Source organism: Danio rerio, chromosome 2 (assembly GCF_049306965.1).
Source record: "Danio rerio strain Tuebingen ecotype United States chromosome 2, GRCz12tu, whole genome shotgun sequence".
Lineage (NCBI taxonomy): Eukaryota > Metazoa > Chordata > Actinopteri > Cypriniformes > Danionidae > Danio > Danio rerio.
The window spans coordinates 16960627-16986667 of NC_133177.1; the positions used below are offsets into that span (position 1 = coordinate 16960627).

The following is a 26041-nucleotide window of genomic DNA, read 5'->3' on the forward strand; positions in this document are numbered from 1 at the left end:
TCGTTTTGGCATTCAAGAAACCCTCCGCAAGTCTTACCCAGGGGTCCCTTTAGAGCTGAAGCTGCCCCAGAAAGAGTGACTCCTTCCCCGCTGACTGTGGTGGCTCAAGTGGGCATGGAAGAATCACCCTGGACGTCCTTCCCAATGGTCCCTTGGGCAGCTGAAGCTGCCCCAGACAGGGTGACTGATTCCTGCTAGTTGGGGCAGCACGTTTGGGCATGGAAGAAACGCCCTGGAGGTCTGTTCTTGGGGCCCTTCCAGAGGTCTAGCTGCCCCAGAAAGAGTGACTGATTCCCGCCTATTGTGGCAGCTCGTTTGGGCTTGGAAGAAACGCCCTGGAAGTCCTTCCCACTGGTCCCTTGAGTAGCCGAAGCTGCCCCAGAAAGGGTGACTGATTGCCGCTTGTGGAGGCATCTCGTTTGGGCTTGGAAGAAACGCCCTGGAGGTCTGTTCTTGGGGCCCTTCCAGAGGTCTAGCTGCCCCAGAAAGAGTGACTGATTCCCGCCTATTGTGGCAGCTCGTTTGGGCTTGGAAGAAACGCCCTGGAGGTCTTGTTCTTGGGGTCCTTCAAGAGGTCTAGCTGCCCCAGAAAGAGTGACTGATTCCCGCCTATTGTGGCAGTTGCTGGCAGCTTGTTTTGGCATTCAAGAAACCCTCCATAAGTCTTACCCAGGGGTCCCTTTGGAGCTGAAGCTGCCCCAGACAGGGTGACTGACTCCCGCTTATTGTGGCAGCTCAATTGGGCATGGAAGAAACGCCCTGGAGGTCTTGTTCTTGGGGCCCTTCAAGAGCTCAAGCTGCCCCAGAAAGAGTGACTGATTCCTGCCAGTTGCTGGCAGCTCGTTTTGGCATTCAAGAAACCCTCCGCAAGTCTTACCCAGGGGTCCCTTTAGAGCTGAAGCTGCCCCAGAAAGAGTGACTCCTTCCCCGCTGACTGTGGTGGCTCAAGTGGGCATGGAAGAATCACCCTGGACGTCCTTCCCAATGGTCCCTTGGGCAGCTGAAGCTGCCCCAGACAGGGTGACTGATTCCTGCTAGTTGGGGCAGCACGTTTGGGCATGGAAGAAACGCCCTGGAGGTCTGTTCTTGGGGCCCTTCCAGAGGTCTAGCTGCCCCAGAAAGAGTGACTGATTCCCGCCTATTGTGGCAGCTCGTTTGGGCTTGGAAGAAACGCCCTGGAAGTCCTTCCCACTGGTCCCTTGAGTAGCCGAAGCTGCCCCAGAAAGGGTGACTGATTGCCGCTTGTGGAGGCATCTCGTTTGGGCTTGGAAGAAACGCCCTGGAGGTCTGTTCTTGGGGCCCTTCCAGAGGTCTAGCTGCCCCAGAAAGAGTGACTGATTCCCGCCTATTGTGGCAGCTCGTTTGGGCTTGGAAGAAACGCCCTGGAGGTCTTGTTCTTGGGGTCCTTCAAGAGGTCTAGCTGCCCCAGAAAGAGTGACTGATTCCCGCCTATTGTGGCAGTTGCTGGCAGCTTGTTTTGGCATTCAAGAAACCCTCCATAAGTCTTACCCAGGGGTCCCTTTGGAGCTGAAGCTGCCCCAGACAGGGTGACTGACTCCCGCTTATTGTGGCAGCTCAATTGGGCATGGAAGAAACGCCCTGGAGGTCTTGTTCTTGGGGCCCTTCAAGAGCTCAAGCTGCCCCAGAAAGAGTGACTGATTCCTGCCAGTTGCTGGCAGCTCGTTTTGGCATTCAAGAAACCCTCCGCAAGTCTTACCCAGGGGTCCCTTTAGAGCTGAAGCTGCCCCAGAAAGAGTGACTCCTTCCCCGCTGACTGTGGTGGCTCAAGTGGGCATGGAAGAATCACCCTGGACGTCCTTCCCAATGGTCCCTTGGGCAGCTGAAGCTGCCCCAGACAGGGTGACTGATTCCTGCTAGTTGGGGCAGCACGTTTGGGCATGGAAGAAACGCCCTGGAGGTCTGTTCTTGGGGCCCTTCCAGAGGTCTAGCTGCCCCAGAAAGAGTGACTGATTCCCGCCTATTGTGGCAGCTCGTTTGGGCTTGGAAGAAACGCCCTGGAGGTCTTGTTCTTGGGGTCCTTCAAGAGCTCAAGCTGCCCCAGAAAGAGTGACTGATTCCTGCCAGTTGCTGGCAGCTCGTTTTGGCATTCAAGAAACCCTCCACAAGTCTTACCCAGGGGTCCCTTTAGAGCTGAAGCTGCCCCCGGAAAGAGTGACTCCTTCCCCGCTGACTGTGGTGGCTCAAGTGGGCATGGAAGAATCACCCTGGAGGTCCTTCCCAGGGGTCCCTTAAGTAGCTGAGGCTGCCCCAGAAAGAGTGACTGATTCCTGCCAGTTGGGGCAGCTCCTTTGGGCATGGAAGAAATGCCCTGGAGGTCTTTTCTTGGGGTCCTTCAAGAGCTCAAGCTGCCCCGGAAAGAGTGACTGATTCCTGCCAATTGCTGGCAGCTCGTTCGGGCATGGAAGAAATGCCCTGGAGGTATTCTCTTGGGCTCCTTCAAGAGATCAAGCTGCCCCGGAAAGAGTGACATATTCCTGCCAGTTGCTGGCAGCTCGTTAGGGCATTCAAGAAACCCTCTGGAAGTCTTTCCCAGGGGTCCATTTTGAGCTGAAGCCGCCCCCGGAAAGAGTGACTGATTCCCCGCCGACTGTGGTGGCTCAAGTGGGCATGGAAGAAACACCCTGGAGGTCTTTTCTTGGGCTACTTCAAGAGCTCAAGCTGTCCCAGAAAGAGTGACTGATCCCTGCCAGGAGCTGGCAGCTCGCGTGGGCGTTCAAGAAGCCCCCTGGAAGTCTTTTTCCAGGGTTCCCTTCAGAGCTGAAGCTGCCCCCGGAAAGAGTGGCTGGTTCCTGCCAATTGCTGGCAGCTCGTTCGGGCACGCAAGAAACTCTCTGGAGGTCTTTCCCAGGGTTCCCTTTAGAGCTGAAGCTGCCCCAAAAAGAGTGACTGATTCCCGCTGATTGTGGTGGCTCAAGTGGGCATGAAAGAATCACCCTGGAGGTCCTTCCCAATGGTCCCTTAAGTAGCTGAAGCTACCCCACAAAGAGTGACTGATTCCTGCTAGTTGGGGCAGCTCCTTTGGGCATGGAAGAAATGCCCTGGAGGTCTTTTCTTGGGGTCCTTCAAGAGCTCAAGCTGCCCCAGAAAGAGTGACTGATTCCTGCCAGTTGCTGGCAGCTCGTTTTGGCATTCAAGAAACCCTCCGCAAGTCTTACCCAGGGGTCCCTTTAGAGCTGAAGCTGCCCCAGAAAGAGTGACTCCTTCCCCGCTGACTGTGGTGGCTCAAGTGGGCATGGAAGAATCACCCTGGAGGTCCTTCCCAGGGGGTCCCTTAAGTAGCTGAGGCTGCCCCAGAAAGAGTGACTGATTCCTGCTAGTTGGGGCAGCTCGTTTGGGATTGGAAGAAATGCCCTGGATGTCTTTTCTTGGGCTCCTTCAAGAGCTCAAGCTGCCCCAGAAGGAGTGACTGATGTGGTGGCTCACGCGGGCATGGAAGAAATGCCATGCAAGTCCTTTCCAGGGGTTCCTTTAGAGCTGGAGCTGCCCCAAAAAAGAGTCACTGATTCCCGCTGACTGTGGTGGCTCATACGGGCATGGAAGAAACGCCCTGGAAGTCTTTTCCCAAGGCTCAAGCAGGTAAAGGAAGACAGGTTGATCTCCGAGGCCGGCCCAGACAAAATCCTGGTCTGGACTTCTGAAGGGGGGATGGCAACTACACTGACTTGGTCGGAAAAGTCTCTCAAACAGGGGCTTTTCAAGTACCCTCATTGGGCACCAGCGGCCCATAGTCACGTCTCTTTGCCGTATTCAAGCTTGGAGTTTGTTTTTGGTCACCAACGGCTCTTAGTTAAGCCTAAAATGTTATGTCTGTCTGTCTGTCAGCAAATGTGCTGGAGGTTTAAGGGTTAAAAATTAGTACCTGTTATGCTTGCCGACATTGTATTATTTGTGGCGTAGATTGCGGCTCCTACTGCTGACAGTTTGTGGGTATCGCTTCTCGGCCTTTTGGCTAAGATCAAGTGTAGTATCTGTTCTTATCAGTATTATACTTGGGCTTACCTCGCGGGCAGTGACAGCGATCGCCTCTTGGAGGTTTCCTGGCTCACAATTACTCCTGTGTTGTGAGCCCTCAACCCTTGAGAGGTAAAGGAATTGCACTTTTTAAGGTAAGACGTTTTAAGTATTTATTGGCTATTTATTGTGGTTTTAGTGTTTTAGTGTGTTTTAAGCTGTTGGTGCCTCCACCATGTCGGCTGCTCGTGCCGGCGTGAGGAGGCACCACAGCGTACGCTTTTTATTAAAAGAAAAAAATGGTAAGCTCCTGGAGATGTCCAGACTGGACTTCTCCAGGAAGCTGATACAAAAAACCTTAAATTTTAGACCTGAAGACCTGAATTGTATAGTGACTCTGCCTCTAGGAAAAGGATTTGATGTTAGTTTTAGAGCTGCTTCCCTATTAAATGACTTCTGGCAAAGGTTTGATGCGGTTAAGATCCAGTTTTCCATGTTTACTGTGGAAAAACTTTCTGACAACACACTTAAAACTGTGATTGTCAGAATGTTTAATGAAACAGTTACTGGAGATGACATTTGTGTGTGGCTGGGCAGATATTGCACTGTTCGAGGCCAGCCAGTCAAGGTGCTAGATGAGGATGGCATCTGGAATTGCTCCTGGCGAATTCCCATTAAACAATGGGAAGATGCCGGGGGCTACCAGGGCCTGAGACATCTGCCCTCAATGATTGTGCTTGGAGAGAACAGGGGCTACATTCATTATCAGGGGATGCCCAAATTGTGCAGAAAGTGTGGGAAGAATGGGCATCTCGCTGAAGCATGCCAGGAGTTAATCTGTGGGAAGTGCAGAGAAGTTGGTCACAGTTTTGAGCAGTGCACCAATGGCAGGCGGTGCAATCTGTGTGGAGAAGAAAACCATCTCTTCAGAGATTGCCCAAAAAGCTTTGCCAACAAGCTGAAAAACAACAAAATGGCCGCCCCACAAGCAAGCATGGTTGAACAAAGGGAGGAGGCGGTCCCTGTGGTTTTGGCGGGAAATTCCCTGCCAGCCACAGGAACCGGCCAGGAAGAAGGAAATGGGGCGGCCATAGGGGCGGAGTCACCCATTTTATTTGAACAGAGGGAGGAAGCCCCTCCCCAACAAAGTGTGACACAAAATGTAACAGCCAATGAGGAGGAGGAAACGGCTTCCTCTCTCCTCACCGTCTCTGAGGCAAGTGTTGACGCTAGTCAAAGTGAAACTCAGTGTTCACTTCCTTATGCTCAGATGCAGAAACGGGCTGCGAGATCTCCTCTAGAAATGGAGGAGAAAAGACTAAGGGCTTCAGAGCGGCTAGATAGTTCCAAATCGGAAGATCTAGACCGCTCATGGCCCTTAGGTTCTCCTAATGGAGTTTCATTTCTGCATGTAAAGCTAAGATCATCATCACCGAAGGAGCCACAAGAGGTCTTCTCTGTGGCTTCTGAAGTGGTTAGCATCTCCTCCCCTGACCCAACACCTGTTGGGATAGGTGAAGAGCAGATGCAACAAGACATAACCTGATTTTTATCTTGTTTTTAAAACCATTGATATCTTTGTAAACTAACTGTAACTCTTTTAAATGTTCATATCCCCTTTTCATCTGCTCATGGCCCTTACTATTTCCACTATTAATGTGAGAAGTGTGAGGAGCCCCATTCGAGCACAAAGCGTTTTATCTTTTTTAAAACTCTTAAAGTCTGACGTGTTTTTATTACAAGAATGTGCCTTACCTTTTATCTCTAATTACAGAAAGTGGGAAGACGTGTGGACCCCAGGTCCCTCCCTATGGAGCGGATCGAACCAAAACAAAAATGATGGGGTCGCAATTTTAATAAACAATCCCAACATTCTGGTGAAGGGTACCACTGTGGTGAGAGATGGGCGGGCCTTTTTAGTAACACTGACTTTTTTAGGAAGAGATTTTAATGTTTTAAATATATACGGACACACTGATAAAAACGAGAGATATGAACTTTTAGAAGACTTGCAGCCCCACATGCTTGGTAAACCTCCCCTAGTGGTGGCAGGGGATTTTAATTGTATTCTAACACAGAAAGACAGGAAAAAGGCAGATTTTAAATTGGACAAAACATCAACTCTTTTAAACAATTTAGTTAAAGATTTTAAATTAGTTGACTGTTTTAGACAAGTGCATCCAAGAGAGGAAGGCTTCACTTGGTTCAGTAGTGACAGCACCAGTGCCTCTCGAATAGACTATATTTTTACAAGAGATTTCCCGCCCGTGGATGCTACATTGACCCCCACCTTTTTTTCTGATCACACAATACTATCCTGCACTCTTTCACTTCCCCCTGGTGTGACGATAGGCGGAGGGCTGTGGAAGCTGAACTGCTCCCTGTTGGAAGAGGAGGAAGTGGTTAAAGGATATAGGGAGCAGTTCAGCCAATGGCAGACCCTCCAGGACTTTTATGATACACGAGCACAGTGGTGGGAAATGGTTAAAGGGAGGACAAAAACATATTTTAAAAAAATAGGAAAACAGAAAAAAAACAAAAGGAAAAAACGCATGTTGGGGCTGCAAAAACGTTTACAAAGATATTTTAACCTTTTAAACATGGGCTTTGATTTTAACAATGAAATTAAAGAAGTTAAAAAAGAGATGTTGGTTTTAGCAGAGGAAAATAGCAGGGGAGTGATTTTAAGAGCAAAAGAGAAAAAAATTGAAGAAAATGAAAAGTGTACAAGATATTTTTTTAAAAAAATAATCACAAAGGGAGGGGGGATATCAAAGATAAAAAACGACGAGGGGACTATTTTAAATACCACAGAGGGGGTTTTAAAAGAAGTCGAAAAGTTTTACGAAAACTTATATGGGAAAAAAATAGTACACGAGGACGCTTCAAATGAGGTTTTAAATTTTTTAGACAAAAAAGTACAAAAAGAAAAACATTCAGTTTTAACCCAAGATTTTAAGAAAGAAGATTTAGATAAAGCTCTTAAAAGTTTTAAAAAGGGGAAGTCTCCAGGAATGGACGGTCTTCCCCTGGAGTTTTATCAATGTTTCTGGGACATTTTAGCTGGGGTTTTACTGACTGTTTTTAATGAATTTGAAAATTTTAACAAACTACCTGCGGATTTTAGATTAGGAATAGTTTCTCTGCTTTTTAAAAAAGATGACAAGACAATTTTAAAAAATTGGCGACCAATTACTCTTTTAAACACTGATTATAAATTTTTTACAAAGATTTTAGCGACAAGGATGTCGACAGTTTTAGAGGATGTAATCCACCCGGATCAAGCCTGTGCTGTGCCCGGGAGGAAGATCACGGACAGCCTATTGCTGATCCGAGATGCCATCTGTTACGCGAGAGACAGAAACATTCGTCTAGCCGTGGTAAATTTAGATTTTGAAAAAGCATTTGACAGAGTCTCGCACCAGTACTTGTTACAAGTACTGGAAAAAATGGGGTTCCCGGGAAGATTTTTAGCATGGGTGGGACTGCTGTACAACGACCTTGTCAGCAAAATCATTGTAAATGGGCATTTAACAAAAGCAGTAAATATCTGCAGTGGCGTCCGTCAAGGGTGTCCGTTATCCCCACTCCTGTATGTGGTTTGTATTGAACCACTGGCACAGCTCTTGAGAAGGGATAAATGGATTACAGGTTTTAAAATTCCGGGGGGGTTGACAGCATCTTGTGTTTTATATATGGACGACGTTACCCTTTTAACGACAGACCTCACCTCGGCCCGAAGAGCTATGGATTTGACCGATTTCTACGGTCGGGCCTCGGGAGCCAGATTAAACCGAAAAAAGTCCGAGGCCCAGCTCTTCGGGCCGTGGGGTAACGTCGTCACAGAGGGACTAGAGCTGACTTTTAAGGAAAATGATTTTAAAATTTTAGGGGTAAAATTTGACAAAGAGGGTGGGGGAGGGCAAAATTGGAACGACATTTTAACAAAGGTAAACCAAAAGTTGGGATTCTGGGGGTTACGAAAATTAACAATGGAGGGTAAAATTTTGATTTTTAAATCCGTAATTTTACCACTCATTTTACTTGTTTCTTCTGTTTTTAGTCCACCAAGACGTTTTATCAGGAAGTTGGAAAGGGCGGTGTTTTATTTCCTGTGGGGATCCAAGTGGGAGCGCCTAAGAAGAACAGAGTTAAAGAAAAAGCCCGAACATGGTGGAAAAGGCCTCCCGGATCCCCACCTGTTTTTAGGCAGCCGCTTCACCGCCCTGCATTTTAGTTACGCGTTGACCCCATCCAGAGAAAACAAGACGGCTGCCATGACTCGCTTCTGGATGGGGTCCTACCTGAGAACCCTGAAAGTTTTAGCAGTGGACCTTAAGTACCCAGTGTCTTTTAATTTACCTAGGGAGTATGATTTTATAAAGAAATTTTTAAAGAAGTATGTTTTAGAGACTAACGATGTCACCATTTTAACTAACCACAAGGCTCTCATTTCTCTTGTGCAGGATCGAGAGACGGTGAGTCGGGTCCCGGGCCTCACATTATGTGAGGCCCAACAAGTGTGGAGGAACGCGGCCCACCCAGCTCTCCAGAACGGACACAAGGACCTGTTGTGGATGGTGGCACATGAGATCCTCCCGGTCAGGGCGGTCATGCACTCCAGAGGCATGGCCAGAAACCCCGTCTGCCCACGGCCTGGGTGTGGATGCCCAGAGACCGTGCGGCACCTGCTCTGGGAGTGCGGCGCTGCGCGGGACCTGTGGGCCAGGACCGGCCCCCTGTATCATCAGTACCTGCCGGCGGGGAGGGCCCAGATGGACTACCACCTTATCATCCATGGGGTGGGCCAGGGCGTGAAAGACATGACAAAACAGGACTTTACATCGCTCTGGCTCACCCTGACCGCCATCAAGGATGCCATCTGGGTCACAAGAAACCTGCTGGTGGGGAAGCAGGTCACGGTACCCCTGCAAGGGACAAAGGGACTGATAACAACCACGCTACAGGGGTACCGGACCTTGACAAGAGGCCAAGGGGGCCGGGGTCGCACGGAGGAGGTCCCGGCCGCCACCGTACCTGGCCGCCCGTAGATGCACCCTCACCACTCTGGCTACGGGAACAGCGGGCCAGCAGGCCAGAGGAGGGGGATCTCCGCTATGCCCTTGAAACACAGGGGCTGTGACCGTCCTGGAGAGTTGGTGTGAATGGACTTTTTTTTTGGTATGACTCACCCTCGATCCTGGACAAAGAAATGATTTTATCTTCTTATTGTTACTATTGCTTTTCATGCATTTTTTAACGGACTGGTTTTTATCACCTTTTTTATCAACATCTACGCCAAGGACTTTTTTTTTACATAACACACGCACACACAAAAGACTTTCGCACAACATACACTTTTATTTCCTCCACAAACCCTGATTTTAAAGTGTTTTTGTTAAGTGCCATATGTCTTTTAATGTGTATTGAAATGTTTTAAAATGTGTGTTTTATGTTTCAATTCATTTTTACTAAGTCCTGCGTTGTTAAAATGGTGACTAGACCGTGATTCTTTTTTAGACCCGTTTTAATTTTTATTGAACAGCTTGTTTTTTAGTCTTTCATTTGTTTGCCTTTTTTTTAAAAAAAAAAAAAAACATGTCCGCTATACACTTGACATTTTATGTTCATTTAAAGTACTTTTGCAAGTATTTATTTACTTATTTATTTATTTATTTATTTATTTATTTATGTATATATTTATTCATTTTTTATTTATTTACTGTTAAGTACTCAAATGAAACTAAGTGAAAAGATATGTTTTTAAATATGATTGTGATGTAAGAAACAAATGGGAAACGCTGTCAATAAATTTTTTTCGAAAGAAAAAATCTGTTCTTATCAGTTTAATATCTGATACGTGCCCTACCCGGGCACTATATATTAAATTGATTTTTGCAGCTGGGAGATGGGTTAGGGGCTTGCTCCACCCACTCCACGCATCGACCTGGTATTGCAGTACCTCCGGGAACGGTGCACTCATTAAGCGGTGAACAGCAGAACTAGATTGCATGAAATTTAACATAACGTTAGATTGAATGTAGGGACTTGCGCTTCTTTGCGATTAGGTATCTGTCTTATGCGCTCGTTTAGACAGTGAGCATGAACAACCCTCTTGGCAGGATCCTCTTATTCTAGTCCATGAGCCACGATGCACATATTGCAACTCAGGGAGGAAAAAAAAAAAAATAAAAAAAATCCATCCAAAATTCCCAATCAGGACCCAAGTCTGACCTGGGGGATGGTGGGTCCAGAGAGCTGTGGAGAGGATAATTCCCAATCAGGACCCAAGTCTGACCTGGGGGATGGTGGGTCCAGAGAGCTGTGGCGAGGATAATTCCCAATCAGGACCCAAGTCTGACCTGGGGGATGGTGGGTCCAGAGAGCTGTGCAGAGGATTTGAAAAATGGCAAAGTATGAAACCCCCCGCTCCTGTCGCATTCACCCAGGGTCCAAAGCGCCGGGCCGGGGCCCCAACTCCCAGCCTACGAGTGGGGACGTCCCGCGCCTAGAGGTACATGCCCTTTGGGGCACCAGCGGCACGCAAGGCTGGCACCTGCGGTTAACCAAGTCAATGTTCCCGGGCTTAAGTTTGGGCTACCCGGGCACTGCTGGAGAACAGGTGTTCCTCCAGGGTCCCCCACAGGGCAGGTGCTTGCCCCCAGAGAGGGTGAAGATTACCCAGCCAGAGTCAAGGCCAGTGCGGGCAAGGAAAAACGCTCCGGAAAGGGGGGCCCTTAGGAGCTTAAGCGTACCCCCGGGAAAGGGTGACTGATTTCCGGCCAAGCTGGATTGGAAGAAAGGCTCTGGAAGTCCTTCCCATGGAAGGGTCCCTTAAGAGCTGGGTCTGACCCTAAAAAAGGTGATGGTTTCCCGCTAATTGTGGCCATGGAAGTCCTTCCAGGGCGCTTTTGAGAGCTAAAACACACCCCAGAAAGAGTGACCGATTCCTGCTGATTATGGTGGCTCAAGTGGGCATGGAAGAATCGCCCTGGAAGTCCTTCCCACTGGTCCCTTGAGTAGCCGAAGCTGCCCCAGAAAGGGTGACTGATTGCCGCTTGTGGAGGCATCTCGTTTGGGCTTGGAAGAAACGCCCTGGAGGTCTGTTCTTGGGGCCCTTCCAGAGGTCTAGCTGCCCCAGAAAGAGTGACTGATTCCCGCCTATTGTGGCAGCTCGTTTGGGCTTGGAAGAAACGCCCTGGAGGTCTTGTTCTTGGGGTCCTTCAAGAGGTCTAGCTGCCCCAGAAAGAGTGACTGATTCCCGCCTATTGTGGCAGTTGCTGGCAGCTTGTTTTGGCATTCAAGAAACCCTCCATAAGTCTTACCCAGGGGTCCCTTTGGAGCTGAAGCTGCCCCAGACAGGGTGACTGACTCCCGCTTATTGTGGCAGCTCAATTGGGCATGGAAGAAACGCCCTGGAGGTCTTGTTCTTGGGGCCCTTCAAGAGCTCAAGCTGCCCCAGAAAGAGTGACTGATTCCTGCCAGTTGCTGGCAGCTCGTTTTGGCATTCAAGAAACCCTCCGCAAGTCTTACCCAGGGGTCCCTTTAGAGCTGAAGCTGCCCCAGAAAGAGTGACTCCTTCCCCGCTGACTGTGGTGGCTCAAGTGGGCATGGAAGAATCACCCTGGACGTCCTTCCCAATGGTCCCTTGGGCAGCTGAAGCTGCCCCAGACAGGGTGACTGATTCCTGCTAGTTGGGGCAGCACGTTTGGGCATGGAAGAAACGCCCTGGAGGTCTGTTCTTGGGGCCCTTCCAGAGGTCTAGCTGCCCCAGAAAGAGTGACTGATTCCCGCCTATTGTGGCAGCTCGTTTGGGCTTGGAAGAAACGCCCTGGAAGTCCTTCCCACTGGTCCCTTGAGTAGCCGAAGCTGCCCCAGAAAGGGTGACTGATTGCCGCTTGTGGAGGCATCTCGTTTGGGCTTGGAAGAAACGCCCTGGAGGTCTGTTCTTGGGGCCCTTCCAGAGGTCTAGCTGCCCCAGAAAGAGTGACTGATTCCCGCCTATTGTGGCAGCTCGTTTGGGCTTGGAAGAAACGCCCTGGAGGTCTTGTTCTTGGGGTCCTTCAAGAGGTCTAGCTGCCCCAGAAAGAGTGACTGATTCCCGCCTATTGTGGCAGTTGCTGGCAGCTTGTTTTGGCATTCAAGAAACCCTCCATAAGTCTTACCCAGGGGTCCCTTTGGAGCTGAAGCTGCCCCAGACAGGGTGACTGACTCCCGCTTATTGTGGCAGCTCAATTGGGCATGGAAGAAACGCCCTGGAGGTCTTGTTCTTGGGGCCCTTCAAGAGCTCAAGCTGCCCCAGAAAGAGTGACTGATTCCTGCCAGTTGCTGGCAGCTCGTTTTGGCATTCAAGAAACCCTCCGCAAGTCTTACCCAGGGGTCCCTTTAGAGCTGAAGCTGCCCCAGAAAGAGTGACTCCTTCCCCGCTGACTGTGGTGGCTCAAGTGGGCATGGAAGAATCACCCTGGACGTCCTTCCCAATGGTCCCTTGGGCAGCTGAAGCTGCCCCAGACAGGGTGACTGATTCCTGCTAGTTGGGGCAGCACGTTTGGGCATGGAAGAAACGCCCTGGAGGTCTGTTCTTGGGGCCCTTCCAGAGGTCTAGCTGCCCCAGAAAGAGTGACTGATTCCCGCCTATTGTGGCAGCTCGTTTGGGCTTGGAAGAAACGCCCTGGAGGTCTTGTTCTTGGGGTCCTTCAAGAGCTCAAGCTGCCCCAGAAAGAGTGACTGATTCCTGCCAGTTGCTGGCAGCTCGTTTTGGCATTCAAGAAACCCTCCACAAGTCTTACCCAGGGGTCCCTTTAGAGCTGAAGCTGCCCCAGAAAGAGTGACTCCTTCCCCGCTGACTGTGGTGGCTCAAGTGGGCATGGAAGAATCACCCTGGAGGTCCTTCCCAGGGGTCCCTTAAGTAGCTGAGGCTGCCCCAGAAAGAGTGACTGATTCCTGCCAGTTGGGGCAGCTCCTTTGGGCATGGAAGAAATGCCCTGGAGGTCTTTTCTTGGGGTCCTTCAAGAGCTCAAGCTGCCCCGGAAAGAGTGACTGATTCCTGCCAATTGCTGGCAGCTCGTTCGGGCATGGAAGAAATGCCCTGGAGGTATTCTCTTGGGCTCCTTCAAGAGATCAAGCTGCCCCGGAAAGAGTGACATATTCCTGCCAGTTGCTGGCAGCTCGTTAGGGCATTCAAGAAACCCTCTGGAAGTCTTTCCCAGGGGTCCATTTTGAGCTGAAGCCGCCCCCGGAAAGAGTGACTGATTCCCCGCCGACTGTGGTGGCTCAAGTGGGCATGGAAGAAACACCCTGGAGGTCTTTTCTTGGGCTACTTCAAGAGCTCAAGCTGTCCCAGAAAGAGTGACTGATCCCTGCCAGGAGCTGGCAGCTCGCGTGGGCGTTCAAGAAGCCCCCTGGAAGTCTTTTTCCAGGGTTCCCTTCAGAGCTGAAGCTGCCCCCGGAAAGAGTGGCTGGTTCCTGCCAATTGCTGGCAGCTCGTTCGGGCACGCAAGAAACTCTCTGGAGGTCTTTCCCAGGGTTCCCTTTAGAGCTGAAGCTGCCCCAAAAAGAGTGACTGATTCCCGCTGATTGTGGTGGCTCAAGTGGGCATGAAAGAATCACCCTGGAGGTCCTTCCCAATGGTCCCTTAAGTAGCTGAAGCTACCCCACAAAGAGTGACTGATTCCTGCTAGTTGGGGCAGCTCCTTTGGGCATGGAAGAAATGCCCTGGAGGTCTTTTCTTGGGGTCCTTCAAGAGCTCAAGCTGCCCCAGAAAGAGTGACTGATTCCTGCCAGTTGCTGGCAGCTCGTTTTGGCATTCAAGAAACCCTCCGCAAGTCTTACCCAGGGGTCCCTTTAGAGCTGAAGCTGCCCCAGAAAGAGTGACTCCTTCCCCGCTGACTGTGGTGGCTCAAGTGGGCATGGAAGAATCACCCTGGAGGTCCTTCCCAGGGGGTCCCTTAAGTAGCTGAGGCTGCCCCAGAAAGAGTGACTGATTCCTGCTAGTTGGGGCAGCTCGTTTGGGATTGGAAGAAATGCCCTGGATGTCTTTTCTTGGGCTCCTTCAAGAGCTCAAGCTGCCCCAGAAGGAGTGACTGATGTGGTGGCTCACGCGGGCATGGAAGAAATGCCATGCAAGTCCTTTCCAGGGGTTCCTTTAGAGCTGGAGCTGCCCCAAAAAAGAGTCACTGATTCCCGCTGACTGTGGTGGCTCATACGGGCATGGAAGAAACGCCCTGGAAGTCTTTTCCCAAGGCTCAAGCAGGTAAAGGAAGACAGGTTGATCTCCGAGGCCGGCCCAGACAAAATCCTGGTCTGGACTTCTGAAGGGGGGATGGCAACTACACTGACTTGGTCGGAAAAGTCTCTCAAACAGGGGCTTTTCAAGTACCCTCATTGGGCACCAGCGGCCCATAGTCACGTCTCTTTGCCGTATTCAAGCTTGGAGTTTGTTTTTGGTCACCAACGGCTCTTAGTTAAGCCTAAAATGTTATGTCTGTCTGTCTGTCAGCAAATGTGCTGGAGGTTTAAGGGTTAAAAATTAGTACCTGTTATGCTTGCCGACATTGTATTATTTGTGGCGTAGATTGCGGCTCCTACTGCTGACAGTTTGTGGGTATCGCTTCTCGGCCTTTTGGCTAAGATCAAGTGTAGTATCTGTTCTTATCAGTTTAATATCTGATACGTGCCCTACCCGGGCACTATATATTAAATTGATTTTTGCAGCTGGGAGATGGGTTAGGGGCTTGCTCCACCCACTCCACGCATCGACCTGGTATTGCAGTACCTCCGGGAACGGTGCACTCATTAAGCGGTGAACAGCAGAACTAGATTGCATGAAATTTAACATAACGTTAGATTGAATGTAGGGACTTGCGCTTCTTTGCGATTAGGTATCTGTCTTATGCGCTCGTTTAGACAGTGAGCATGAACAACCCTCTTGGCAGGATCCTCTTATTCTAGTCCATGAGCCACGATGCACATATTGCAACTCAGGGAGGAAAAAAAAATAAATAAAAAAAATCCATCCAAAATTCCCAATCAGGACCTAAGTCTGACCTGGGGGATGGTGGGTCCAGAGAGCTGTGGAGAGGATAATTCCCAATCAGGACCCAAGTCTGACCTGGGGGATGGTGGGTCCAGAGAGCTGTGGCGAGGATAATTCCCAATCAGGACCCAAGTCTGACCTGGGGGATGGTGGGTCCAGAGAGCTGTGCAGAGGATTTGAAAAATGGCAAAGTATGAAACCCCCCGCTCCTGTCGCATTCACCCAGGGTCCAAAGCGCCGGGCCGGGGCCCCAACTCCCAGCCTACGAGTGGGGACGTCCCGCGCCTAGAGGTACATGCCCTTTGGGGCACCAGCGGCACGCAAGGCTGGCACCTGCGGTTAACCAAGTCAATGTTCCCGGGCTTAAGTTTGGGCTACCCGGGCACTGCTGGAGAACAGGTGTTCCTCCAGGGTCCCCCACAGGGCAGGTGCTTGCCCCCAGAGAGGGTGAAGATTACCCAGCCAGAGTCAAGGCCAGTGCGGGCAAGGAAAAACGCTCCGGAAAGGGGGGCCCTTAAGAGCTTAAGCGTACCCCCGGGAAAGGGTGACTGATTTCCGGCCAAGCTGGATTGGAAGAAAGGCTCTGGAAGTCCTTCCCATGGAAGGGTCCCTTAAGAGCTGGGTCTGACCCTAAAAAAGGTGATGGTTTCCCGCTAATTGTGGCCATGGAAGTCCTTCCAGGGCGCTTTTGAGAGCTAAAACACACCCCAGAAAGAGTGACCGATTCCTGCTGATTATGGTGGCTCAAGTGGGCATGGAAGAATCGCCCTGGAAGTCCTTCCCACTGGTCCCTTGAGTAGCCGAAGCTGCCCCAGAAAGGGTGACTGATTGCCGCTTGTGGAGGCATCTCGTTTGGGCTTGGAAGAAACGCCCTGGAGGTCTGTTCTTGGGGCCCTTCCAGAGGTCTAGCTGCCCCAGAAAGAGTGACTGATTCCCGCCTATTGTGGCAGCTCGTTTGGGCTTGGAAGAAACGCCCTGGAGGTCTTGTTCTTGGGGTCCTTCAAGAGGTCTAGCTGCCCCAGAAAGAGTGACTGATTCCCGCCTATTGTGGCAGTTGCTGGCAGCTTGTTTTGGCATTCAAGAAACCCTCCATAAGTCTTACCCAGGGGTCCCTTTGGAGCTGAAGCTGCCCCAGACAGGGTGACTGACTCCCGCTTATTGTGGCAGCTCAATTGGGCATGGAAGAAACGCCCTGGAGGTCTTGTTCTTGGGGCCCTTCAAGAGCTCAAGCTGCCCCAGAAAGAGTGACTGATTCCTGCCAGTTGCTGGCAGCTCGTTTTGGCATTCAAGAAACCCTCCGCAAGTCTTACCCAGGGGTCCCTTTAGAGCTGAAGCTGCCCCAGAAAGAGTGACTCCTTCCCCGCTGACTGTGGTGGCTCAAGTGGGCATGGAAGAATCACCCTGGACGTCCTTCCCAATGGTCCCTTGGGCAGCTGAAGCTGCCCCAGACAGGGTGACTGATTCCTGCTAGTTGGGGCAGCACGTTTGGGCATGGAAGAAACGCCCTGGAGGTCTGTTCTTGGGGCCCTTCCAGAGGTCTAGCTGCCCCAGAAAGAGTGACTGATTCCCGCCTATTGTGGCAGCTCGTTTGGGCTTGGAAGAAACGCCCTGGAAGTCCTTCCCACTGGTCCCTTGAGTAGCCGAAGCTGCCCCAGAAAGGGTGACTGATTGCCGCTTGTGGAGGCATCTCGTTTGGGCTTGGAAGAAACGCCCTGGAGGTCTGTTCTTGGGGCCCTTCCAGAGGTCTAGCTGCCCCAGAAAGAGTGACTGATTCCCGCCTATTGTGGCAGCTCGTTTGGGCTTGGAAGAAACGCCCTGGAGGTCTTGTTCTTGGGGTCCTTCAAGAGGTCTAGCTGCCCCAGAAAGAGTGACTGATTCCCGCCTATTGTGGCAGTTGCTGGCAGCTTGTTTTGGCATTCAAGAAACCCTCCATAAGTCTTACCCAGGGGTCCCTTTGGAGCTGAAGCTGCCCCAGACAGGGTGACTGACTCCCGCTTATTGTGGCAGCTCAATTGGGCATGGAAGAAACGCCCTGGAGGTCTTGTTCTTGGGGCCCTTCAAGAGCTCAAGCTGCCCCAGAAAGAGTGACTGATTCCTGCCAGTTGCTGGCAGCTCGTTTTGGCATTCAAGAAACCCTCCGCAAGTCTTACCCAGGGGTCCCTTTAGAGCTGAAGCTGCCCCAGAAAGAGTGACTCCTTCCCCGCTGACTGTGGTGGCTCAAGTGGGCATGGAAGAATCACCCTGGACGTCCTTCCCAATGGTCCCTTGGGCAGCTGAAGCTGCCCCAGACAGGGTGACTGATTCCTGCTAGTTGGGGCAGCACGTTTGGGCATGGAAGAAACGCCCTGGAGGTCTGTTCTTGGGGCCCTTCCAGAGGTCTAGCTGCCCCAGAAAGAGTGACTGATTCCCGCCTATTGTGGCAGCTCGTTTGGGCTTGGAAGAAACGCCCTGGAGGTCTTGTTCTTGGGGTCCTTCAAGAGCTCAAGCTGCCCCAGAAAGAGTGACTGATTCCTGCCAGTTGCTGGCAGCTCGTTTTGGCATTCAAGAAACCCTCCACAAGTCTTACCCAGGGGTCCCTTTAGAGCTGAAGCTGCCCCAGAAAGAGTGACTCCTTCCCCGCTGACTGTGGTGGCTCAAGTGGGCATGGAAGAATCACCCTGGAGGTCCTTCCCAGGGGTCCCTTAAGTAGCTGAGGCTGCCCCAGAAAGAGTGACTGATTCCTGCCAGTTGGGGCAGCTCCTTTGGGCATGGAAGAAATGCCCTGGAGGTCTTTTCTTGGGGTCCTTCAAGAGCTCAAGCTGCCCCGGAAAGAGTGACTGATTCCTGCCAATTGCTGGCAGCTCGTTCGGGCATGGAAGAAATGCCCTGGAGGTATTCTCTTGGGCTCCTTCAAGAGATCAAGCTGCCCCGGAAAGAGTGACATATTCCTGCCAGTTGCTGGCAGCTCGTTAGGGCATTCAAGAAACCCTCTGGAAGTCTTTCCCAGGGGTCCATTTTGAGCTGAAGCCGCCCCCGGAAAGAGTGACTGATTCCCCGCCGACTGTGGTGGCTCAAGTGGGCATGGAAGAAACACCCTGGAGGTCTTTTCTTGGGCTACTTCAAGAGCTCAAGCTGTCCCAGAAAGAGTGACTGATCCCTGCCAGGAGCTGGCAGCTCGCGTGGGCGTTCAAGAAGCCCCCTGGAAGTCTTTTTCCAGGGTTCCCTTCAGAGCTGAAGCTGCCCCCGGAAAGAGTGGCTGGTTCCTGCCAATTGCTGGCAGCTCGTTCGGGCACGCAAGAAACTCTCTGGAGGTCTTTCCCAGGGTTCCCTTTAGAGCTGAAGCTGCCCCAAAAAGAGTGACTGATTCCCGCTGATTGTGGTGGCTCAAGTGGGCATGAAAGAATCACCCTGGAGGTCCTTCCCAATGGTCCCTTAAGTAGCTGAAGCTACCCCACAAAGAGTGACTGATTCCTGCTAGTTGGGGCAGCTCCTTTGGGCATGGAAGAAATGCCCTGGAGGTCTTTTCTTGGGGTCCTTCAAGAGCTCAAGCTGCCCCAGAAAGAGTGACTGATTCCTGCCAGTTGCTGGCAGCTCGTTTTGGCATTCAAGAAACCCTCCGCAAGTCTTACCCAGGGGTCCCTTTAGAGCTGAAGCTGCCCCAGAAAGAGTGACTCCTTCCCCGCTGACTGTGGTGGCTCAAGTGGGCATGGAAGAATCACCCTGGAGGTCCTTCCCAGGGGGTCCCTTAAGTAGCTGAGGCTGCCCCAGAAAGAGTGACTGATTCCTGCTAGTTGGGGCAGCTCGTTTGGGATTGGAAGAAATGCCCTGGATGTCTTTTCTTGGGCTCCTTCAAGAGCTCAAGCTGCCCCAGAAGGAGTGACTGATGTGGTGGCTCACGCGGGCATGGAAGAAATGCCATGCAAGTCCTTTCCAGGGGTTCCTTTAGAGCTGGAGCTGCCCCAAAAAAGAGTCACTGATTCCCGCTGACTGTGGTGGCTCATACGGGCATGGAAGAAACGCCCTGGAAGTCTTTTCCCAAGGCTCAAGCAGGTAAAGGAAGACAGGTTGATCTCCGAGGCCGGCCCAGACAAAATCCTGGTCTGGACTTCTGAAGGGGGGATGGCAACTACACTGACTTGGTCGGAAAAGTCTCTCAAACAGGGGCTTTTCAAGTACCCTCATTGGGCACCAGCGGCCCATAGTCACGTCTCTTTGCCGTATTCAAGCTTGGAGTTTGTTTTTGGTCACCAACGGCTCTTAGTTAAGCCTAAAATGTTATGTCTGTCTGTCTGTCAGCAAATGTGCTGGAGGTTTAAGGGTTAAAAATTAGTACCTGTTATGCTTGCCGACATTGTATTATTTGTGGCGTAGATTGCGGCTCCTACTGCTGACAGTTTGTGGGTATCGCTTCTCGGCCTTTTGGCTAAGATCAAGTGTAGTATCTGTTCTTATCAGTATTATACTTGGGCTTACCTCGCGGGCAGTGACAGCGATCGCCTCTTGGAGGTTTCCTGGCTCACAATTACTCCTGTGTTGTGAGCCCTCAACCCTTGAGAGGTAAAGGAATTGCACTTTTTAAGGTAAGACGTTTTAAGTATTTATTGGCTATTTATTGTGGTTTTAGTGTTTTAGTGTGTTTTAAGCTGTTGGTGCCTCCACCATGTCGGCTGCTCGTGCCGGCGTGAGGAGGCACCACAGCGTACGCTTTTTATTAAAAGAAAAAAATGGTAAGCTCCTGGAGATGTCCAGACTGGACTTCTCCAGGAAGCTGATACAAAAAACCTTAAATTTTAGACCTGAAGACCTGAATTGTATAGTGACTCTGCCTCTAGGAAAAGGATTTGATGTTAGTTTTAGAGCTGCTTCCCTATTAAATGACTTCTGGCAAAGGTTTGATGCGGTTAAGATCCAGTTTTCCATGTTTACTGTGGAAAAACTTTCTGACAACACACTTAAAACTGTGATTGTCAGAATGTTTAATGAAACAGTTACTGGAGATGACATTTGTGTGTGGCTGGGCAGATATTGCACTGTTCGAGGCCAGCCAGTCAAGGTGCTAGATGAGGATGGCATCTGGAATTGCTCCTGGCGAATTCCCATTAAACAATGGGAAGATGCCGGGGGCTACCAGGGCCTGAGACATCTGCCCTCAATGATTGTGCTTGGAGAGAACAGGGGCTACATTCATTATCAGGGGATGCCCAAATTGTGCAGAAAGTGTGGGAAGAATGGGCATCTCGCTGAAGCATGCCAGGAGTTAATCTGTGGGAAGTGCAGAGAAGTTGGTCACAGTTTTGAGCAGTGCACCAATGGCAGGCGGTGCAATCTGTGTGGAGAAGAAAACCATCTCTTCAGAGATTGCCCAAAAAGCTTTGCCAACAAGCTGAAAAACAACAAAATGGCCGCCCCACAAGCAAGCATGGTTGAACAAAGGGAGGAGGCGGTCCCTGTGGTTTTGGCGGGAAATTCCCTGCCAGCCACAGGAACCGGCCAGGAAGAAGGAAATGGGGCGGCCATAGGGGCGGAGTCACCCATTTTATTTGAACAGAGGGAGGAAGCCCCTCCCCAACAAAGTGTGACACAAAATGTAACAGCCAATGAGGAGGAGGAAACGGCTTCCTCTCTCCTCACCGTCTCTGAGGCAAGTGTTGACGCTAGTCAAAGTGAAACTCAGTGTTCACTTCCTTATGCTCAGATGCAGAAACGGGCTGCGAGATCTCCTCTAGAAATGGAGGAGAAAAGACTAAGGGCTTCAGAGCGGCTAGATAGTTCCAAATCGGAAGATCTAGACCGCTCATGGCCCTTAGGTTCTCCTAATGGAGTTTCATTTCTGCATGTAAAGCTAAGATCATCATCACCGAAGGAGCCACAAGAGGTCTTCTCTGTGGCTTCTGAAGTGGTTAGCATCTCCTCCCCTGACCCAACACCTGTTGGGATAGGTGAAGAGCAGATGCAACAAGACATAACCTGATTTTTATCTTGTTTTTAAAACCATTGATATCTTTGTAAACTAACTGTAACTCTTTTAAATGTTCATATCCCCTTTTCATCTGCTCATGGCCCTTACTATTTCCACTATTAATGTGAGAAGTGTGAGGAGCCCCATTCGAGCACAAAGCGTTTTATCTTTTTTAAAACTCTTAAAGTCTGACGTGTTTTTATTACAAGAATGTGCCTTACCTTTTATCTCTAATTACAGAAAGTGGGAAGACGTGTGGACCCCAGGTCCCTCCCTATGGAGCGGATCGAACCAAAACAAAAATGATGGGGTCGCAATTTTAATAAACAATCCCAACATTCTGGTGAAGGGTACCACTGTGGTGAGAGATGGGCGGGCCTTTTTAGTAACACTGACTTTTTTAGGAAGAGATTTTAATGTTTTAAATATATACGGACACACTGATAAAAACGAGAGATATGAACTTTTAGAAGACTTGCAGCCCCACATGCTTGGTAAACCTCCCCTAGTGGTGGCAGGGGATTTTAATTGTATTCTAACACAGAAAGACAGGAAAAAGGCAGATTTTAAATTGGACAAAACATCAACTCTTTTAAACAATTTAGTTAAAGATTTTAAATTAGTTGACTGTTTTAGACAAGTGCATCCAAGAGAGGAAGGCTTCACTTGGTTCAGTAGTGACAGCACCAGTGCCTCTCGAATAGACTATATTTTTACAAGAGATTTCCCGCCCGTGGATGCTACATTGACCCCCACCTTTTTTTCTGATCACACAATACTATCCTGCACTCTGTCACTTCCCCCTGGTGTGACGATAGGCGGAGGGCTGTGGAAGCTGAACTGCTCCCTGTTGGAAGAGGAGGAAGTGGTTAAAGGATATAGGGAGCAGTTCAGCCAATGGCTGACCCTCCAGGACTTTTATGATACACGAGCACAGTGGTGGGAAATGGTTAAAGGGAGGACAAAAACATATTTTAAAAAAATAGGAAAACAGAAAAAAAACAAAAGGAAAAAACGCATGTTGGGGCTGCAAAAACGTTTACAAAGATATTTTAACCTTTTAAACATGGGCTTTGATTTTAACAATGAAATTAAAGAAGTTAAAAAAGAGATGTTGGTTTTAGCAGAGGAAAATAGCAGGGGAGTGATTTTAAGAGCAAAAGAGAAAAAAATTGAAGAAAATGAAAAGTGTACAAGATATTTTTTTAAAAAAATAATCACAAAGGGAGGGGGGATATCAAAGATAAAAAACGACGAGGGGACTATTTTAAATACCACAGAGGGGGTTTTAAAAGAAGTCGAAAAGTTTTACGAAAACTTATATGGGAAAAAAATAGTACACGAGGACGCTTCAAATGAGGTTTTAAATTTTTTAGACAAAAAAGTACAAAAAGAAAAACATTCAGTTTTAACCCAAGATTTTAAGAAAGAAGATTTAGATAAAGCTCTTAAAAGTTTTAAAAAGGGGAAGTCTCCAGGAATGGACGGTCTTCCCCTGGAGTTTTATCAATGTTTCTGGGACATTTTAGCTGGGGTTTTACTGACTGTTTTTAATGAATTTGAAAATTTTAACAAACTACCTGCGGATTTTAGATTAGGAATAGTTTCTCTGCTTTTTAAAAAAGATGACAAGACAATTTTAAAAAATTGGCGACCAATTACTCTTTTAAACACTGATTATAAATTTTTTACAAAGATTTTAGCGACAAGGATGTCGACAGTTTTAGAGGATGTAATCCACCCGGATCAAGCCTGTGCTGTGCCCGGGAGGAAGATCACGGACAGCCTATTGCTGATCCGAGATGCCATCTGTTACGCGAGAGACAGAAACATTCGTCTAGCCGTGGTAAATTTAGATTTTGAAAAAGCATTTGACAGAGTCTCGCACCAGTACTTGTTACAAGTACTGGAAAAAATGGGGTTCCCGGGAAGATTTTTAGCATGGGTGGGACTGCTGTACAACGACCTTGTCAGCAAAATCATTGTAAATGGGCATTTAACAAAAGCAGTAAATATCTGCAGTGGCGTCCGTCAAGGGTGTCCGTTATCCCCACTCCTGTATGTGGTTTGTATTGAACCACTGGCACAGCTCTTGAGAAGGGATAAATGGATTACAGGTTTTAAAATTCCGGGGGGGTTGACAGCATCTTGTGTTTTATATATGGACGACGTTACCCTTTTAACGACAGACCTCACCTCGGCCCGAAGAGCTATGGATTTGACCGATTTCTACGGTCGGGCCTCGGGAGCCAGATTAAACCGAAAAAAGTCCGAGGCCCAGCTCTTCGGGCCGTGGGGTAACGTCGTCACAGAGGGACTAGAGCTGACTTTTAAGGAAAATGATTTTAAAATTTTAGGGGTAAAATTTGACAAAGAGGGTGGGGGAGGGCAAAATTGGAACGACATTTTAACAAAGGTAAACCAAAAGTTGGGATTCTGGGGGTTACGAAAATTAACAATGGAGGGTAAAATTTTGATTTTTAAATCCGTAATTTTACCACTCATTTTACTTGTTTCTTCTGTTTTTAGTCCACCAAGACGTTTTATCAGGAAGTTGGAAAGGGCGGTGTTTTATTTCCTGTGGGGATCCAAGTGGGAGCGCCTAAGAAGAACAGAGTTAAAGAAAAAGCCCGAACATGGTGGAAAAGGCCTCCCGGATCCCCACCTGTTTTTAGGCAGCCGCTTCACCGCCCTGCATTTTAGTTACGCGTTGACCCCATCCAGAGAAAACAAGACGGCTGCCATGACTCGCTTCTGGATGGGGTCCTACCTGAGAACCCTGAAAGTTTTAGCAGTGGACCTTAAGTACCCAGTGTCTTTTAATTTACCTAGGGAGTATGATTTTATAAAGAAATTTTTAAAGAAGTATGTTTTAGAGACTAACGATGTCACCATTTTAACTAACCACAAGGCTCTCATTTCTCTTGTGCAGGATCGAGAGACGGTGAGTCGGGTCCCGGGCCTCACATTATGTGAGGCCCAACAAGTGTGGAGGAACGCGGCCCACCCAGCTCTCCAGAACGGACACAAGGACCTGTTGTGGATGGTGGCACATGAGATCCTCCCGGTCAGGGCGGTCATGCACTCCAGAGGCATGGCCAGAAACCCCGTCTGCCCACGGCCTGGGTGTGGATGCCCAGAGACCGTGCGGCACCTGCTCTGGGAGTGCGGCGCTGCGCGGGACCTGTGGGCCAGGACCGGCCCCCTGTATCATCAGTACCTGCCGGCGGGGAGGGCCCAGATGGACTACCACCTTATCATCCATGGGGTGGGCCAGGGCGTGAAAGACATGACAAAACAGGACTTTACATCGCTCTGGCTCACCCTGACCGCCATCAAGGATGCCATCTGGGTCACAAGAAACCTGCTGGTGGGGAAGCAGGTCACGGTACCCCTGCAAGGGACAAAGGGACTGATAACAACCACGCTACAGGGGTACCGGACCTTGACAAGAGGCCAAGGGGGCCGGGGTCGCACGGAGGAGGTCCCGGCCGCCACCGTACCTGGCCGCCCGTAGATGCACCCTCACCACTCTGGCTACGGGAACAGCGGGCCAGCAGGCCAGAGGAGGGGGATCTCCGCTATGCCCTTGAAACACAGGGGCTGTGACCGTCCTGGAGAGTTGGTGTGAATGGACTTTTTTTTTGGTATGACTCACCCTCGATCCTGGACAAAGAAATGATTTTATCTTCTTATTGTTACTATTGCTTTTCATGCATTTTTTAACGGACTGGTTTTTATCACCTTTTTTATCAACATCTACGCCAAGGACTTTTTTTTTACATAACACACGCACACACAAAAGACTTTCGCACAACATACACTTTTATTTCCTCCACAAACCCTGATTTTAAAGTGTTTTTGTTAAGTGCCATATGTCTTTTAATGTGTATTGAAATGTTTTAAAATGTGTGTTTTATGTTTCAATTCATTTTTACTAAGTCCTGCGTTGTTAAAATGGTGACTAGACCGTGATTCTTTTTTAGACCCGTTTTAATTTTTATTGAACAGCTTGTTTTTTAGTCTTTCATTTGTTTGCCTTTTTTTTAAAAAAAAAAAAAAACATGTCCGCTATACACTTGACATTTTATGTTCATTTAAAGTACTTTTGCAAGTATTTATTTACTTATTTATTTATTTATTTATTTATTTATTTATGTATATATTTATTCATTTTTTATTTATTTACTGTTAAGTACTCAAATGAAACTAAGTGAAAAGATATGTTTTTAAATATGATTGTGATGTAAGAAACAAATGGGAAACGCTGTCAATAAATTTTTTTCGAAAGAAAAAAATCTGTTCTTATCAGTTTAATATCTGATACGTGCCCTACCCGGGCACTATATATTAAATTGATTTTTGCAGCTGGGAGATGGGTTAGGGGCTTGCTCCACCCACTCCACGCATCGACCTGGTATTGCAGTACCTCCGGGAACGGTGCACTCATTAAGCGGTGAACAGCAGAACTAGATTGCATGAAATTTAACATAACGTTAGATTGAATGTAGGGACTTGCGCTTCTTTGCGATTAGGTATCTGTCTTATGCGCTCGTTTAGACAGTGAGCATGAACAACCCTCTTGGCAGGATCCTCTTATTCTAGTCCATGAGCCACGATGCACATATTGCAACTCAGGGAGGAAAAAAAAATAAATAAAAAAAATCCATCCAAAATTCCCAATCAGGACCTAAGTCTGACCTGGGGGATGGTGGGTCCAGAGAGCTGTGGAGAGGATAATTCCCAATCAGGACCCAAGTCTGACCTGGGGGATGGTGGGTCCAGAGAGCTGTGGCGAGGATAATTCCCAATCAGGACCCAAGTCTGACCTGGGGGATGGTGGGTCCAGAGAGCTGTGCAGAGGATTTGAAAAATGGCAAAGTATGAAACCCCCCGCTCCTGTCGCATTCACCCAGGGTCCAAAGCGCCGGGCCGGGGCCCCAACTCCCAGCCTACGAGTGGGGACGTCCCGCGCCTAGAGGTACATGCCCTTTGGGGCACCAGCGGCACGCAAGGCTGGCACCTGCGGTTAACCAAGTCAATGTTCCCGGGCTTAAGTTTGGGCTACCCGGGCACTGCTGGAGAACAGGTGTTCC

The 26041-nt window shown here is 49.3% G+C and overlaps 5 non-coding genes across 5 annotated transcripts; all 5 read left to right on the forward strand.

Moving 5' to 3' along the window:
* The first annotated feature begins 3950 nt into the window (after positions 1-3950).
* On the forward strand, positions 3951-4136 carry LOC141379453 (U2 spliceosomal RNA). Its single transcript, XR_012396075.1, has one exon. It is a non-coding gene; the product is annotated as a U2 spliceosomal RNA (small nuclear RNA).
* A 5633-nt stretch (positions 4137-9769) lies between these two features.
* On the forward strand, positions 9770-9956 carry LOC141379428 (U2 spliceosomal RNA). Its single transcript, XR_012396044.1, has one exon. It is a non-coding gene; the product is annotated as a U2 spliceosomal RNA (small nuclear RNA).
* Positions 9957-14577: 4621 nt separating this feature from the next.
* On the forward strand, positions 14578-14768 carry LOC137488397 (U2 spliceosomal RNA). Its single transcript, XR_011007426.1, has one exon. It is a non-coding gene; the product is annotated as a U2 spliceosomal RNA (small nuclear RNA).
* A 4621-nt stretch (positions 14769-19389) lies between these two features.
* LOC137488403 (U2 spliceosomal RNA) lies at positions 19390-19575 on the forward strand. The gene has a single exon (XR_011007431.1). It is a non-coding gene; the product is annotated as a U2 spliceosomal RNA (small nuclear RNA).
* Positions 19576-25208: 5633 nt separating this feature from the next.
* Positions 25209-25396, forward strand: LOC141379420 (U2 spliceosomal RNA). The gene has a single exon (XR_012396023.1). It is a non-coding gene; the product is annotated as a U2 spliceosomal RNA (small nuclear RNA).
* The last annotated feature ends 645 nt before the right edge of the window (positions 25397-26041 follow it).